Consider the following 17,948-nt stretch of genomic DNA (forward strand, 5'->3'; position numbering starts at 1 on the left):
AATGTGCTTTATGCCGCCGGCGACAGGCAATCGATAAATTGCTGGCATTCCGGCTCGTCCGGACGCCTACGCACGCCCTCTTCGGCCGGTTCTCTCTCTCTCTCTCTCTCTCTCTCTCTCTCTCTCTCTCTTTCTCTCCTGCTACGATCTTTCGCTCTTTCACCAGCCCCTTGCCGTCGCTTTTGACGTGCGAGGGGGCTGGAACCTGACAGCGCGTCGTATTCCAGCGGGCGGTGCTTGCCCGCTTGACCAGCAGGTACTCGACGTCACGTGACTCCGCGCGCGGCCGCAACAGGCGCACGTGACCTCTGGTGGGCGGGGCTAGTCAAGGCGAGGTAAGGCGAAGCGAGTGCAGGGCGGAAATTTAGCCTCGGCGCCGTCGGTGGCGGCAGCGGCAGCGGCGGTATTTCAGCGGCCCTGAATGTAATAAGTGCACTCGGGCCGAGCGCGCGGTACATATATCTGCTCGCGAACCTCTTAAACGGCCCGCCGTCTCTCTCGCACTCTATCCTCGCGACTCGCGTTTTTCTCCGCCGCTCTCTTTAGGCGGCCATACAGCCAGTCGTTGCGCACCGTAAAATAAGTCGTCTCCCTCAGATCTCTTGAGCAGTCGCCTTTTTGCACGATCTTTCATCTGGAGTACATAATAACCGCGGGACTTTTGACGTAAGCGACGTCTGTGTGAAACTGAATAAACGTATGTGCGACTCGTCGCCGTGGATTATCATCTACATCTACAGCTGACTCTACGAATATAGTACACCGTTCGTATACGGGACGTCAGCGCAGTAGCTACTGTCGCAGCTTGGACTAACAACTGTTAGTAGATGTTCATGCGACTTTAGTCCGATTAAAATTACTTGACTTGGCAGAACTAAAATATGATTGCTTTGTTCGCGGCGATAAGAGCTATAATTTACAAGCAACCACAAGACATAAAAAGTTTGGTGTCAGCGCCCCCCCCCCCCCAAAAAAAAAACATAGGCAGATTTCAAACAAAAAATAATTATTTTAAGAAAAATGAGAGCAAATAAAAACGTCAATACGATGATGAACATAAGCCAATTGACTGAAAAAATAATAACCAGACTGTTGTGATTATACATTTAGAAACAAAAATATATTTAGAAATAAAAAAAAGTTTCGCTAGATTTCACCAGATTCGTGCCCGCGAACTTTTATTTAGTCACCTCTGTACACTATCCAGCGCTACCTCATAAATCTGGGTTTGATTGATGTTATTACACTGTGATGACCCAGTCGCAACGCTGAATTGCAGCCTTGAAATATTCGGCTTCATGCAATGTTGTGCAATGCTCATCTAATGTAACCGTATCTCTGTGATCATCGTAACTGTATATCTAACGCTGCAGAGCGCCTTGTGCTCAAGTATCCAGTAGTGTTTGGTTAGAGCTGTATATGAAACGCGTGTATTTCATTAGCACCGTTGTGTGTGTGTGCACCACGTAATTTAATTTGTGGCTGCGACATTGAGTTGTCAGCTGACCATCAGCTAAGAAGTCGGAACCTGATGATGATCAAAGAAATAGCATTTAAACTTCCTGGCGGATTAAAACTGTTTGCCGGACCGAGACTAGAACTCGGGACCTTTGCCTTTCTTAGGCAAGTGCTCTACAAACTGAGATATTCAAGCACTACTCACGCCCCGTCCTCACAGCTTTACTTGTGTCAGTATCTCGTTTCTTACCTTCCAAACTTTACAGACGCTCTTCTGCAAACCTTGGTAGAGCACTTGCCCTCGAAGGGCAAAGGTCCGGAGTTCGAGTCTCTGTCCCGCTGCAGAGTGAAAATCTCATTCTGGAAATAGTATTTACATAACTGCAGGAAAGTGGTACCCTTTTAATGTGATTGTCATCTTCTGCCAAGCATTTCCGCAGAATTCAGGTAATGTTACACTGTTTTACTCTTCGTATAGCCGGCCGAAATGGCCGAGCGGTTCTAGGCACTTCTGTCTGGAACCGCTCGACCGCTACGATCGCAGGTTCGAATCCGGCCTCAGCATGGATGTGTGTGATGTCCTTAGGTTAGTTAGGTTTAAGTAGTTCTAAGTTCTAGGGGACTGATGATTTCAGATGTTAAGTCCTATAGTTCTCAGAGCCATTTGAACCATTTTTCTTCGTATAGTTTGTGGTCCACCTCCTTTCCTGTCAAGTACAAAATGGTTCAAATGGCTCTGAGCACTATGGGACTCAACTGCTGTGGTCATTAGTCCCCTAGAACTTAGAACTACTTAAACCTAACTAACCTAAGGACATCACATACATCCATGCCCGAGGCAGGATTCGAACCTGCGACCGTAGCAGTCGCACGGTTCCGGACTGCGCGCCTAGAACCGCGAGACCACCGCGGCCGGCTGTCAAGTACAGCTGAATAAGAAACTAAATACCGATTTGAATCGTGGAATAAAAATAAAATATTGATTAATTTAATATCATATGATGCAAAGGCCGTTGCGAGTAATAACAGAAGTCGGTTGCCAAAATTATCCGACCATTAAGTAGCAGTCAGTGTTTAAAACGCGAGATAAGGCACACAAACTGCCGTAACTAGGGTAAATCCTACCTCGGGCAAACTTGGAGTCTGTGGCTCTAGACCCTTCCCATTTTTGTTTGATTCTCATTAATTTCTAGTCTGTGTATTCCTTTATAGAGATCAACACGACGTGTCTATGACGTACAAGATGCACAGTTAAAAATAATTTAACACATAGAAAAACACGTAGTCCAACAGAGCACTGTGATCAGCATACCGCCCTCCCTGCCGCTGCTCGTTGTCGTAACCGGAACCGCTACTTCTCAGTCAAGTAGTTCGTCAATTTGCTTCACAAGGGCTGAGTGGATCCCGCCTGCCAGCAGTGCCTGACAGACCGGGCGATCACCCGTCCAAGTGCTAGCCAAAGCCAATAGCGCTTAACCGGTGTTATCACTGCGACAAGGCCGTAGTCAAATGTTATAAGACTTTTTAAAATTTATTCCAATCCTCTGTGGGGCGGTGGTCCAGTTCTAGGCTGTAGAAATCTCCTTATTAGCTTACAACGATGCAGTTCATCCGGGTAAGGCATCATCAGTTTATCTTGTGGTATAGGGTTCATCCGTCACAGCAGCGGAAAGTAAGACCCCGCTCATAACTATGAAGATGGTCCCGGAACAAAATGCCGGTGGCCGATCCGAGCTCACCAGTGAATACTCACTGGTGATGTCGCCGGTGGCTTATCTGCGCTCACACACTGTATTCACGGTGTGAGCGCTGATCGGCACAGGCACTTTCTATTTTCGTATGTCCATCCTTCTGATTGGAGGTTTGAGGGACTTCGGCCGTTCACTTGCCTAATAAAATGGAACACCTGCAGCTGTACTTACGTTGTCATTTATTATATAGCTACCAGTTTCGGTGCTTTAGTGCACCATCTTCAGGCCTTAACTTTCGCTGACGTGGTTAAATCCAATTGTGACCAGCTTCTATGAACTGGTTTTCGCAGACTTCTTGTAACAACCATGTTCTGTCTCCAACCGTCCACTGCCAGCTTGGTAGCTGATGGTTGGTGACACAACGTCGTTATTACAAGTAGGCTGCGAAAACCAGTTTATAGAAGCTGCCCACTCATGAATAGTGTGTACAATAGGAATTGACCCCCTCAGCGTCAGCTAACACCTGAAGATGGTATACTGAAGCACTGAAACTGGTAGCCATGTAATAAATAATATCGTAAGGACGGCTGTAGGTGTTCCGTTTCATTACACCGGCAATTTCTTGCAGGGTCATGTTAAAAGTTGATCAGTGTGGTTTTACTGTGCGTTGCTACGACTGATGAACCATACCGCATTTCATAGTTTGATGGTGGCCTACCCGGGTGAAGCGCGTCTTTTACGAGCCAATAAAGGCAATTCTACAAGCTAGGGCTGTCTTTTAATAACATAAACCTTTTCTCAACACAGTCCAAGCTGAATCACCTCGAGATTTCCTTTCACGCATCTCCACCTGTTACCATTCGAAGATTACCAATCGAGTCCTTTCTTTTCAGCCGGCCTCTTTGACCGAGCGGTTCTAGGCACTTCAGTCTGGAACCGCGCTGCTGCTACGGTTGCAGGTTCGAATCCTGCCTCGATCACGGATGTGTGTGATGTCCTTAGGTTAGTTAGGTTCAAGTTCAAAAAAATGGTTTAAATGGCTCTGAGCACTATGGGACCTAACATCTGAGGTCATCAGCCCCCTAGAACTTAGAACTACTTAAACCTAACTAACCTAAGGACATCACACACATCCATGCCCGAGGCAGGATTCGAACCTGCGACCGTAGCAGTAGCGCGGTAGGTTTAAGTAGTTCTAATTTCTAGGGGACTGATCACCTCAGATGTTAAGTCCCACAGTGCTCAGAGCCATTTGAACTTGATCTCCATCAGTATCTGCACTTCGATTATAACACCCGGTACTTGGTGAAGCTCAAGCTTGAACCACATACTTTCTCCACAGAAAACGTAGAAAACCGACGCCTGAAAACAAATTCTGATTTTAAATGCATTCCAACGCCTGCCGGGCGCATACGTGATGCTACGTTGCAAGGGAGCTCTATGGAGTATAGGCCGTGCTGACTCAGCCTCTCGCCGCTGCCCGCCTGTCTGCAGTGTGTTCCCTGGCAGGCGGTGCAGGTGTAGAGGGGCCGCCATTTCTGCTGCACGGTACGAGCAGCGCCACTTCCGCTGGCGGCTCTGGTAATTGGTAGCGACGGGCAGCCAGCCGCAGGTGGTGGCTGGCGACGGGCTGCCGGAAAGTGAGCCAAGGACGGGCGGAGGCGCCGTCAGGACCTGCCAGGGGCGTGGGGGCCGCTGCAACTTGCCAGCACACTTTGCTATTTAATTACTAACAAACACAATACCAAGTGGTGGTGGGGGGGGGGGCTGCTTTGCGTCCACCTTTTGAAATTATTGTAACTCAGTCACTTTATATTTTAAAAGTTGTAAAAATACTTATTGTTGAGAAGGAATTATTCCCTCAGAGTACATAAATGTTCCAAATTTTTCAGTAAATCTTAATCCTAAAATTCAGGTCTTAGTACTGATAACACTTTCCACAATGAATGTGATATTTAATTTCATTTTGTCCATTATAAATACTTTTTTAAAGCCTGCGACTATGGAAACCGCCGGCCGTTGTGGCCGAGCGGTTCTAGGCGCTTCAGTCTGGAGCCGCGCGACCGCTACGGTCGCAGGTTAGAATCCTGCCTCGGGCATGGATGTGTGTGATGACCTTACGTTGGTTAGGTTTAAGTAGTTCTAAGTTCTAGGGGACTGATGGCCTCAGATGTGTAGTCCCATAGTGCTCAGAGCCATTTGAACCACTATGGAAACCATTTCTTCGACTACAAGCAACTTTTCTGCTACCAGTCACAATTTTATTTTACACGGCGCGTTCGGGAAATGATTCCTATTTTCAAGTGTGTTTTACCTTTGTACTATGACAATTTTACGTAATGTTTTCGAAGTGTGAGATTCAGCTTTGTTTTGGTGATTTTACTGCAATATATGAAAAACGGGAAATTTTAGTCAGCTGTCGATTTTTATATGTAGTTAGCGGCGAAATCTGGAAGAACTAACTACTTAGGGAAATCGATACCAAACGAAAAATTGTGTGTTTTTTATATATTGCAGTAAACTCAACAAAACAAAGCAGTAACCGGCACATCGAAACATTACTTAAAAATGGCATAGCACATAGAGAAAATACACTTGAAAATTCGAATCGTTTTCCGAAACGAGTCGTATAAAATATCAATAAAACAAAATCGTGACTGGTACCAGAAAGATTATGTATAAACACACCCATTGCCTTATTCAATATTTTCAGATTCAGGACCTTACTTACACATCATTATCCATGTAAAAAATATGTTGTAAGTGAAAGTCAGCAACAGTTAACGCTATTTTCATTTTTAAAATTTTTCTGTGTTTTTCGTAAATTAATCCCCCGCCTGCCCCCCCCCCCCCCCCTCCCCCATGGTTCAAACGGTTCTGAGCACTATGGGACTTAACTTCTGAGGTCATCAGTCCCATAGAACTTAGAACTACTTCAACATAACTACCCTAAGGACATCACACACATCCATGCCCGAGGCAGGATTCGAACCTGCGACCGTAGCGTTCGCGCGGTTCCAAACTGTAGCACCTAGAACCACTCGGCCACTCAAGTCCGCCCCCCACTCAGCTTGGCAGTACGCGTTACTGAGAATAAGTAGATACTACTGAGAGTGTCGAGGAAGATATTTTCATGTTCTGTGCCCTCCTTACGCATTAGTACATTTTCAAGAAGTGTTTCGTTAATACAAGTCAACAACAGTTAACGAAATTTGTTTTTATTTCATTTCTTTCATTTTAGGTTGGTACTGCGCATTACGGAAATGGCGTGTTATTTTTAGGGTTAAGAGCTGACAAAGCTGGGTATACGGGGCAGCGCCCTGCGTACTGCTCAGCTTGTGACGTGACTATCTCGTATAGCTGAGTTACATTTTATTATTTCCCTTCTCATTTCTTGGCTCTTTTTGAGGAGAGTACAAAGCTTGCTAACTCAGGAGGAAGGTTTCAGATAATCTTTTTAAGAACTGAGATGGTTCGTCCTGAGATCTACTTTATCCATATGAGGTCACTCGCAGACTTTCTCGAGAAGGGAAGTAAGTCCACAGGGCAGTGCAATTCACGGAAGAAGTTGCTATAAGCCCCTAACTATCCCTCAAGCGACGGATGCGGTTTCCTCCTTTGGAGATAGCTGCGGCTAAGGCAGTAGAAGTTCTTAAAGTAGACTAAAAAATACGGAGCACCGCGAAGAAACTATCCGAATGGTCCGGAAATCAGTAGACGTAATGTACACGTGCAGACAAACAAATTATTAGAATTTCAGAAAAATTGGATGATTTACTCTAGACAGTGAGCTTCACAAATTAAGAAATTCAGTAACGCATTCGTCCACCTCTAGCACTTATGCAAGTAATTATTCGGCTTAGCACTGATTGATAGAGTGCTGCATATCTTCCTGAGAGATATCATGCTCAGTTCTGACCAATTGGCGTGTTAGTCAAAATCGCGAGATGGTAGGAGGACCCTGCCCATAATGCTCCAATCGTTCTCAAATGGGGAGGGATCCGCCGACCTTGCTGACAGAGGCAGGGTTTGACAAGCACGAAGAAAGGCTGTAGAAACTCTTACCGTGTGCCGGCGGGCATTATCTTGCTGAAATGTAAGCGCAGGGTCGCTTGCCATGAAGGGCAACGAAACGGGGCGTAGAATATCATCGACGTAACGATGTGCCATAAAGGTGCCTGTGATGACGACAGAAGGCGCCCTGCTATGAAAAGACATGGCGCCCCAGACCATTACTGTCGGTAGTCGAACTATATGCCGGCGACAGTCAGGCGTCTCGACTTGTAAATTTGTGGAGCTCTTGTTTTGAATAAATCATCTAATTATTCTGAAATGGCAATTATTTGTTTTTCTGTACATGTAAATCATATCTACCGATTTCCGTCCCATTGGGATAACTCTTTTTTTTCCCTCTCTTAACATTTGTAACTGTACGCGACAAATTCACCTCCCTGTATGACGATCTGCGAACGAGCCAAAAAGACGCTGATCGGCTACTGCCGTCTCTTCAAATATTATCCAGTCAACTGAGTCGTGTTCGCCACCTCGTTCAGGCACGAAGTGGTCGACCAAAGGATGAAACACGACTAGCAACCGATACCAATATCTTGCATGAGAAGACGCATTTTGTAACCCAAGAATGGGAAATTTGTGAAGGGTTCCCAAGCACTTACGTAAATAAAGCGATATTCTCGCTGGGCACTGTGGCAATGGGTGGGTGTCCTTCCCCTCACGTGGAGTTTTTACGAAGAGTCGAGAGTTCAGCGTTTAGAGGTGGAGAGTTTCGGGCTCCTGTCTCGGTGAATCTGTCTGCATCATTGGCAGTCCACAGGTCGTCATAGGCAGCTTTCTTCTGACGCCATCTCGGCTGTCTTTAACTGGTGTTGATTGTCACGTTCTAGCGCACGTTTTCTGAGTTTGAGTAAGAACCGCATTTCACTTAGGGCTATCTGCTTAAGGAGCAGGTCACGATTTGGGGGATTTGCTGTGCAACTTGATTTGACTGATTAATCGTATTATTTCGGGGTCTTGGATTCATTTACTTTACATTTCGAACTACGTAGACTACGGAAGCTTATAGCGTATTCCAAGCAGTCTTCCACGCAGATGACGTACCTCCCACTTTCATTGTTAAACTGAGGTTCTAGTGAGCCAATATTCTAGACAGCGTTTTTCTCGTTGCGTTGGAGCGATTTCTAGTCCAACGTTACGGGACTTTACGATCATTAAGTGGACACTTATTTTATGCCATTTTATATGGTGTACGCCGAGAAGTTAAATAAATAAATGACTTACTAAACAAAGGCTTAGTTTTGGGTTTCAGTTCCAAAGCATTGTCCTAAAACTCTACCTGGTTACGCGACACTATTAAAACAAATGTAGCATTACCCCTGCATTCCTAATTTGTTTCCTCACTGTGACAGTGCTCAACTGCAAATTTTGTTTCAATTATTTTGTTTAAATATTTAATATGGCACCATTTTGATCTCTGATCTAGATTTATGGTCACTGCACTAATCTCGTGTTATCCGTGCTAAAGTCAGGTTTAAGGGACGAGAAAGCATAAATATGCATCTTGGGTGAAGTTCAAGCTGGTTAGTGCTCGAGGTACGAAACCTTCTTGCATTGTTCGCAGGTACACTCCTTGGCTATTACGCCGTCGTCTGCCGCCTAAGGACCTGTGAATTGTTGCGGCATGAAAACTGCAATTTTTTTGTCTTATTGTTATTTCTTTCCCCTCGCCTCATACAGGTTGCCAGTCATACAACATCCTGCTTTTCAGACAGAAAAGCTTCAAAATATATACAAGCACTGCGTCTTCAGGCCACAAGCGGCCCATCGTGATCATCCGACCGCCGTGTCATCCTCAGATGAGGATGCGTGTAGGAGGGGCATGTGGTCGCATACCGCTCTCCCAATCGTTATGGTGGTTTTCTTTGACCGGAGCCGCTACTACTCGGTCGAGTAGCTCCTCAGTTGGCATCACGAGGCCGAGTGCACCCCGAAAAATGGCAACAGTGCATGGCATCCCGGATGGTCACCCATCCAAATGCCGGCCACGCCCGACAGCGCTTAACTTCGGTGATCTGACGGGAACCGGTGTATCCACTGCCGCAAAACCGTTGCCCAAAACATATACAAGGACACTACAAAAATAATTAAGGAGCGAAAAGTTAAAAACGGTTTTAAGATTTATAATAAGATGGAGAGGAGAGAGTGGCACAGTCTGTTGGAAACTTCCGTTGTGGAATGGTGCGCCAAGTTCCGTGCGGCCGCTGTGGCCGCTGTGGCGCTTCAGTCCGGAACCGCGCTGCTGCTACGGTTGCAGGTTCGAATCCTGCCTCGGTCAGGTTAGTTAGGTTTAAGTATTTCTAAGTCTAGGGGACTGATGACCCCACATGTTACCTAAGTCCCATAGTGCTCAGAGCCATTTGAAGCATTTTGTAGTTGCCGAATTACTCAAGAAATGCTTGCACAAAGTAACCTTCAAACAGGATTTTCTTGAATAACTCGAAAACCGGTCCTCTAGCGAAAATATATCTCCGTACAAAATTTAACTACATTAAGTTTCCTACAAAAAGATCGGGTTCATTTTTTTCTGTAGGACCAACAGTTGCCACTTGGCGAGCGATAGAATATGAAAACCTTGTGCGTGGTATTTGAAGGCGTCGCGGACTGTATAAAACCCAGTGGTAGGGCAGCTGACTCACCGCAGCGGAGTCACGCCACGTTGCATATCAGCTGGAGCAACTCCCTCAAATGGAAACTTTTTGAACGCCCCTTGTATTTTCAGTGGAAAATAGTGTACTTGTGAGAACGACCAGCGGAATTGCGGCAGGGGAGAGAACGTGTCGGTGCAGTGGGAACCGCGGCGATACGTCAGGGGCCTCCGGTCCGCTGCGACCGCGGGTCTCGGCGGCTGCTTTGAAGGCGGCCGGCGGCGTGGGATGGCGAAGCCAAACATAGTCGAGGCCTCGGCCGCTGTTTAGGTGCAGCCAGCCCGCGCTGTGCTGCTGAAATACGGCGCGACAGGTGCACCGGCCACTCACTGCCGCTGCTTCTGTGCCGGAATGTGGAGGCACGGCATCGCGCCGGCGCCAGACGCCGCCTGCCGTCTGCTGCGCCGGACGCCCAAACACTGCCTCGCGGCGAAAACTCCTCAGTGCCTGCCATACTGTATCACCATCACCGCTCTTCACTGTGCTTTCAAGTGTAATAGTGTGTGAATGCGAACTCGGAGCTTCCTTGAGATATACACTGAAGCGCAAAAGAAACTGGTATAGGCATGCGTATACAAATACACAGATACGTAAACAGGCAGTATACTGCGCTGCGGTCGGCAACACCTGTATAAGACAAGTGTCTGGCGCAGTTGTTAGATAGGTTACTGCTGCTGCAATGGTAGGTTATCAAGATTTAAGTGAGTTTGAACTTGGTGTTATAACCGGCACACGAGCGGTGGGAAACAGCATCTCCGAGGTAGCGATGAAGTCAAAATTTTCCCTTTCCACCATTTCACGAGTGTACCGTGAATATCAGGATACCCGTAAAGCATCAAATCTGCAACATCGCTGTGGCCCGAGAAAGACCCTGCAAGAATGGGACCAACGACGACGGAAGAGAACCGTTCAACGTCACAGAAGTGCAACCCTCCCGCAAGTTGTTGCAGATTTCAATATTGGGCCGTTCAACGAAACATCGATATAGGCGTCTCTGGTGTACGCGAGGTGACTGCACGACACAAAGCTTTAAGGCTCGCCTGGGCCCAACAACACCGACACTGCACTCTTGATGACTGGAAACATGTTTCCTAGTTAGGCGTGCCTCGTTTTAAATTGTATCGAGTGGATGGACGTGTACAGGTAAGGAGACAATCTCGTGAATCCATGAAACCTGCATACCAGCAAGGAACTGTTTTAGCTGGTGATGGCTCTGTAAGGGTGTGGGCTGTGTGTAGTTGTAGAGATATGGAACCCCTGATACGCCTAGATACGACTCTGACAGATAATACGTATGTAATCATTCTATCTGATCATCTGCATCCATTCATCTCCATTGTGCATTCTGACGTATTGGGGCAACTCCAGCAGGACAATACAACATCCCACACGTCCAGAATTGCTACAGAGTGGCTCCACGAAGAATGTTCTGTGTTTAAACGTTTCCGATGGCCACCCAGACATGAACATTATTGAACATATGTCGGATGCCTTACTATGTATCGTTGAGAAGAGTTCTCCACCTCCTCGTATTCTTACGGATTTGTGGATAGCCCTGCAGATTCATGGCGTCACTTGCTCCAGCACTACTTCAGACATTAGTAGAGTCCATGCTGCGTCAACATCTGCGTGCTCGCTGGCGTCCTACACGATATTAGGCAGGTGTACCAGTTCCATTGGCTTTTCGGTGTACCGTGGTGCAGGGGAAAACAGAAAGTAAATAATATGGACCGTATACTTAAAAAAAGTGCCAGATATTGGAAAACAGACCGGTTAGAAACGATACCGGTATTTTAGTTCTAAATAATAAAATAAATTTTTCGGTATCTGTTTGCCTTGGTTATGACAAGTGTTACGTTTTGCTGATGACCGGATAAACACCGACATATAAATTGTCAAAAACAGCAGTGCTAAGTGTTATCGTTTTTTTTCTGAAAACAAGTAAATTTTATTTGTAAAATTTTTATTGCTTTGAAATACTGCGTTATGACACAAAATTTGAAAAGCAATCAGTGGTATTTAAATAATATTGCCTACAGCAACTAACAGCCAACACGTGGTACAAGCAATAGTACAGCGTTGCTCAAACAATAATGTACCTATTACCATGTGTCGTGCCGTATTAGACGGTACGTGAGTACATGTAGTGTGCAAGAATCGCTCCATCTGCTCTGCATCGTAGTTTCTCACTGTCGTCGTCGGGCATCAGTTGTGTTACCAAATGGCACCATCCCTAGTGTGGAAGTGCTGTATAAGTGAAGCGCAGTGCAATTAAAAACTGGAGAAGCTGCGTATGAAGAGAAAATATGAAACTGAACAATTCATTCAGGTTTACGATGCAAATAGAAAGTTTACTGATCTGCTGCTTGTATCTACATAAAACGATTTTACCTGCTTGTAGCTCTTGAAAACAGAAAAATTATCGCGAAAAATAGATTTCTTTATGCTCTGTTCTCACCCTTTAACACTGACTACTCGTAATGCTTAAATAGTGGTGTGATACTAAATTAGAAGATTATTTTTCAGCAGCTTCAAAAAGTTAGAACCAATAACAGAATAGTGATGATTTTTTCGTAGTACTAAGTTATTCATATATTTTCGAGAAAAGCGGCGAACGGCAGATGCCCTTAATCTTTGTTCGGTTTGTGCATTTATTATAGGAAATATTAGGAATATAAAACCGAACATCAGTTATTTCACAAAACTATTATTTTGAGCAGTTCTTACAGTCAGGTTGAACTGGAGATGAAAAAATTGATATATACGAAAACCGGTTGTTTTAACGATGCTGGCAACTCTGGCCGAGCGGTTCTAGGCGCTTCAGTCCGGAACCGAGTTGCTACTACGGTCGTAGGTTCGAATCCTGCCTCGGGCATGGATGTGTGTGATGTCCTAAGGTTAGTTAGGTTTAAGTAGTTCTACGTCTAGGGGACTGATGACCTCAGATGTTAAGCCCCATAGTGCTCAGAGCCATATGAACCATTTTTGTTTCAACAATAACCGCCAGCCCTACTCTCCAGACAGGGATGTGAGGTCCCAGTTGCGCCATTTAGCATACCCCAAAAATGCTGTCAGTCCAGTCGCACAGAGAACGGAAGTTCCGCTTAAGATCATGTAAATTTTAATGAAATACTACATTTCGCACAACAAAAACAACTTACTGAATGATAATGCTGGCCCAGTGAAGCACGAAAATATTGATACCACTCCACACATGGATAAATGAATGATGGGGATCGTGTATCTACAAAGGAAACAAGTGATCACTATAACAATTATATTTATGATTGATGGGCTCCATGTTGTACCCAAGTCGTGCAGCGACTGTAAACCATAGAATTACCAAATATGCAGCAACCAGTAGCAAAATCATGATTTATTTATTCACTTTTGGAAACATGATTTTGCGACTGGTTGCTGCATATTTGGTAATTTTACAATCATATTTATTACCGTAAGGCATGAACGTATGAGTTACACAGTGAGATAAGTAAGTGAAGATCAAGTTATTGGACAAGGGATTATAACTGGAAAATCTGACCTTGGCACAGTTGGGTGAGCGCAATAAAAGTATAATCACGAGAATAAATCGCGGATATTGCCAATGGTTGCAAGAATGATTCGTGTTGTAAAGAAAGAACCTGCAGGCTAGTGTGGTTAGGTAGCACAAAAGTCCCGTGAGTTTATAAAACAGTATTAATGGTGTGAGATTCGTATAAGCCAAGTTGATTAAATGTCTAGACCTGAAAAGATAGAGCACGTAAGGTCAGTTGTACATATGACAAATGACATACTACGGTGGTTTTGGGATATTTCTTGAAAAAACGTAGTACATTTATAAAAGAGACAGCATACAGAACAGTTGTGCAGCTCGTTCTTGAGTTCTGGCCAAATGTTTCGGGTCATTTGTACGTCGGTTAAAATGAAGGCACCGAAGATATTCGGAGGAGTGCTGCTAAATTTTTCAGCAAAGAACGAGAGGCTCATGAAAACAACCCATGAGCTTAGATGCCATATTTGGAGGGAACAAGACAATCTCTTCATGAAACGGTAATGAGCAAAGTTAAGAGAACCTGCATTCGTGACAGACTGAGAGACAGTTCTGCCACCTCCAACTTTCAATGTCTGTAAGACGTCTTCATCTTTTCTTTCTTCTTTTTCTTGTGGCCTTGTACAGCACCTGTACAACGTCAACATGGTTAGTAACGGATGTGGCATGGTTAATGTGTGGCAGAGGGATGCCCTTCCTGTCGCAGGTTATCGGTGGTAAAATCGCTTTCTTCCACAAACTAGGAGAAATCGTTTTAGGAAAGATAAAAATGTAAGCCAGGTGTAGCTTCCAGAAACGGTAGAGCGTGACACTCACCGTTTTTCTACGCGTCTACGCCACGGAGGAAATTCAGTGTAAGGTCATTCACAAAACGTTCATTTCTGCTCGTTGCCATTAACTTCAAAAGTCACAAATTCTGTTCATGTCATCCTAAATCCCTCTATGCTTTTAGAAGGATTTAGCATGATTTAGGATGATCTAAAACGAAACTTCCGTCTGTTGTTGTTGTTGTTGTTGTTGTTTGGTTCTTTTTTGGGGAAGGAGACCAGACAGCGAGGTCATGATGAAGGATTTAGCATGATTTAGGATGTAGCATTGGAAAACTTTCCATTGCGATGGTATATGTTGCATGTGGCATTCAGGATTCGAAATGCTGTAGCTGCTTTTTGCTAGTGCAAATAGAATCCATAACCTATGGAGTCTAGTGGATCAAGATTGATTTGTAATTCTTAAGTGCAACTGTCCCCAAGCTATATTTTCACCTCCTGTATGCCCAGGCACATACAGCTGATACACCCAACTCTCTTCGTATAGCAGGCAGCATTAGCAGGCACTAACCAAACGGCAAAGTCGCCTCCTTGTTCCAAAGAGGAATAAACAAAGCTAGGTGCAGATGTGAGTAGATTTGATTGCTATAGTCACTCCCCATTTACAACACAGTGTCAAATTACTATTAGGAAGCACAAGTTAAATCATAGGCTAATTATTTACACTAAAACGGCTAGCTCACGAATTGATCCTACATAGGGAAACCCATTGCTAATGGAGCTAAGTAACTGATATGCAGGGTCTCAATAGTGTTTTACATCAGTACAAAGTGAAACCTATCGGCAAGGTCAATAGTGTCGACGCTGAAGTGTTGCGCATTCGCCACTCACCAGGGCACAGCAACTTGTAACGAGGAAAAAATGCCGTTTTCGACAGATATCGCTCTAGACTGGCTCGCTGAACAAATGTTAGTGCCAACCAGTCAGCGTAAAGTACCTCCAGCGATACTTTAGCTTTTAATGTCACTTTGTACATGTCACTCGCCGTAATGTGACCACCGCTTATGTTCGACATCAAGATGCAATAACAGTTCACAGACGGCACATAGCAGCACGAGCAGTGGAGGGTATTCAAAGCGTGACGGGGGGACGCGGAAAACAGTGCAGACGTTGTAACGCAGAAATGGTGCGATTCATCTGATGACTACAAGAGAATGATCACTGGCTTTAGGATGAAATGTGGAAGCATTTCCGAAACGGCTACGTTTACGAACTGCTTGCATGCCGCCATGGCTGGAGCATGCCGTCCGTGGCAAAATGGCGCTGTCCAAAAGTGGTACCAAATCAACAGATATTCAACTGTTGAGAAACTGACCGTCCAGATGAAGCAACGTGCCTCGTCAAAGAACGTTTAGAGTACTTTGGTGCGTATGGGGCTCTGTAGCAGAAGCCTGGCTCATGTCCACATGCTGACCGCTGTTCATCAATGACGAAGGCTCGTGTTGTATCCACGGACCCAACCAACCAACCAACCAACCAACCAACTCGCGCACGCGCGCCCTGACCGTGACATCTCTGGCCACAGTTCCTGTCGCGGCCGTCGGCGTCTCAGGGCGTTACCGCCGACGGAAGATGTCGCGCCATGACTGAGCTCGGGTCCGCAGCGCCCTCTGCCTTTTGCATATAAGGAGGAGCGCTGGCCCCGAGACGGACAGTCTATTGTCCATTGTCTAGTGCTAGCCTTGCGTGGAGTTTATAGCGGAGCCATTGCAGTGTGATACTTGCTATTGTATTCGACTACTCTTGGATATTACTTGGACTTGTATTGCTGGTGCACGTTTCGTCAGAAATAAAGATAAGTTATCTCTTCATTCTAGCTGGCGCAATTCTTGTAATTAATAATTTTTCGGCCGACAGACATTGCTACATCCTCGTCACTACCCACGCTTTATAAAATTTGTTGTGGCTGCCCCAAAAGTACCGCGGAGGACCTTGGGTTTGGGAGCCGTCACGAAAGCTCGAATTACTGCAACTGAACGTCGACATGTAGCCTTTCAGATAAAAATGTTTTATGCTCCATCAGACAAATGGCAGATGACGTGTACGTCTGGAAAGAACCGAGGAGGCAGCAAATGGTCTACGGAATGTTCTCGTAATATTCCCTGGATTATCTCGTCTTTCTGGAAAGCACAATGGATCAACAGAAGTATGCACCTATCCTTGCGGACCATGAACACCCTAACATGAAATTTGTTTTTCCTCGGCACAATAGCAGCTACCAGCATGGCAACACAACGTGTCACACAGTTCGCAATACACTTGCGTTGTTCAACGAGCACCAGTACGAGTTTACCGTACTTCCCTGGCCACCAAACGCCCCGGATTTTAACCCAATCGAGAATCTGTGAGACTACTTCGATCGGGTTGTTCGCACAGTGGATCCTCAACCGACAAACCTAAAGAAGATGGCCACAGCACTGGAGTCGCCATGACTTCACGTCCCAATCGATGCCTTCCTGAACCTCTCTTTCTGCGAATCGCGGCGGTCGGCGCAGTAAATTGTGGTTATTCAGCTTTTTGACTCGTGTTCACATTAGTGTGGCTGTACAGTGTTGTAAGTGCTGCCTAGAAAAGAAGTTTATCTCCCAGATTACTTGATGGGTGTCCAGATCCTCTTTGCTTATATGGCTTGAGAATTTTACTAATTCTTTATAGTGAATAGGACATGCACAGTTTAATTGCAGAGTTCTGATTCGTTTCCTCCGATTTCTGGTGGGTTCTGCTATTCTAGGCACACAAGGCAGGTAGGATCTTTGCCCCTGGCACCACGGGAGACCTAGCGCCATCCCGTCGGCGGAATTTCGCCGTGTCGCATACCTTCCACCGTTTTTTACAAAGGGCCTATTGTGTCTCTCCAAGCCCTCGCCAAGTCTAGCGGACCGAGCCGCTTTCTACCGGCCAGCGCTCTCACGCCACCTTTAAGTGTTCACACAGCATCTGACTTTAAACAGGCGGTCCACTTATTTATTGCCGGCCGCGGTGGTCTCGCGATTCGAGGCGCGCAGTCCGGAACCGTGCGACTGCTACGGTCGCAGGTTCGAATCCTGCCTCGGGCATGGATGTGTGTGATGTTCTTAGGTTAGTTAGGTTTAAGTAGTTCTAAGTTCTAGGGGACTAATGACCACAGCAGTTGCGTCCCATAGTGCTCAGAGCCATTTGAACTTATTTGTTTGCTCCATTCCGCAACACCGTCCAGGACAACGCACTGCGTTCAATTCCTCATAAAATCTTTGAGCCCAGCGGGTATTTGAATCTGAGAACCTACAACGTACTCTCCGACTGTTGTGAAGGGTCTTCAGTGTTGTACAGAATCAGCCATTTTCCGACAAATTCGCACATAATAACTAGAACACTAGTCTGACTGAGCGGTCTATTTATCGGTGCGCATTCGATACTACACGTTCTACCTAGTACGTTTCAAAACGCTGCGCATAGAAACAAAACTTTTACGTGGGTCATACTTTGGGTTATGTTGACGGTAGACAGGTAGCGTCCTCGGGCATGGATGTGTGTGATGTCCTTAGGTTGGTTAGGTTTAATTAGTTCTAAGTTCTAGGCGACTGATGACCTCAGAAGTTGAGCCGCATAGTGCTCAGAGCCATTTGAAACATTTGAACAGGTAGCGTGAAGTATTTTGGATTGACCTTGGGCTCATGGCGTTTTTATATCCAAAAGGAGGACCGACTTACTTTAATTATCAAAG

The 17,948-nt window shown here is 45.5% G+C and overlaps 1 protein-coding gene and 1 pseudogene across 1 annotated transcript in view; both read right to left on the reverse strand.

The window, feature by feature from the left end:
* LOC126338532 (serine-rich adhesin for platelets-like) overlaps positions 1-17,948 on the reverse strand; it is a 2,400,280-nt gene that overhangs the window by 1,717,320 nt on the left and 665,012 nt on the right. The gene's annotated exons all lie outside the window — the stretch shown is intronic.
* LOC126288357 (5S ribosomal RNA) lies at positions 9,159-9,276 on the reverse strand (annotated as a pseudogene).

Source organism: Schistocerca gregaria, chromosome 1 (genome assembly GCF_023897955.1).
Source record: "Schistocerca gregaria isolate iqSchGreg1 chromosome 1, iqSchGreg1.2, whole genome shotgun sequence".
In the NCBI taxonomy this organism is placed as follows: domain Eukaryota; kingdom Metazoa; phylum Arthropoda; class Insecta; order Orthoptera; family Acrididae; genus Schistocerca; species Schistocerca gregaria.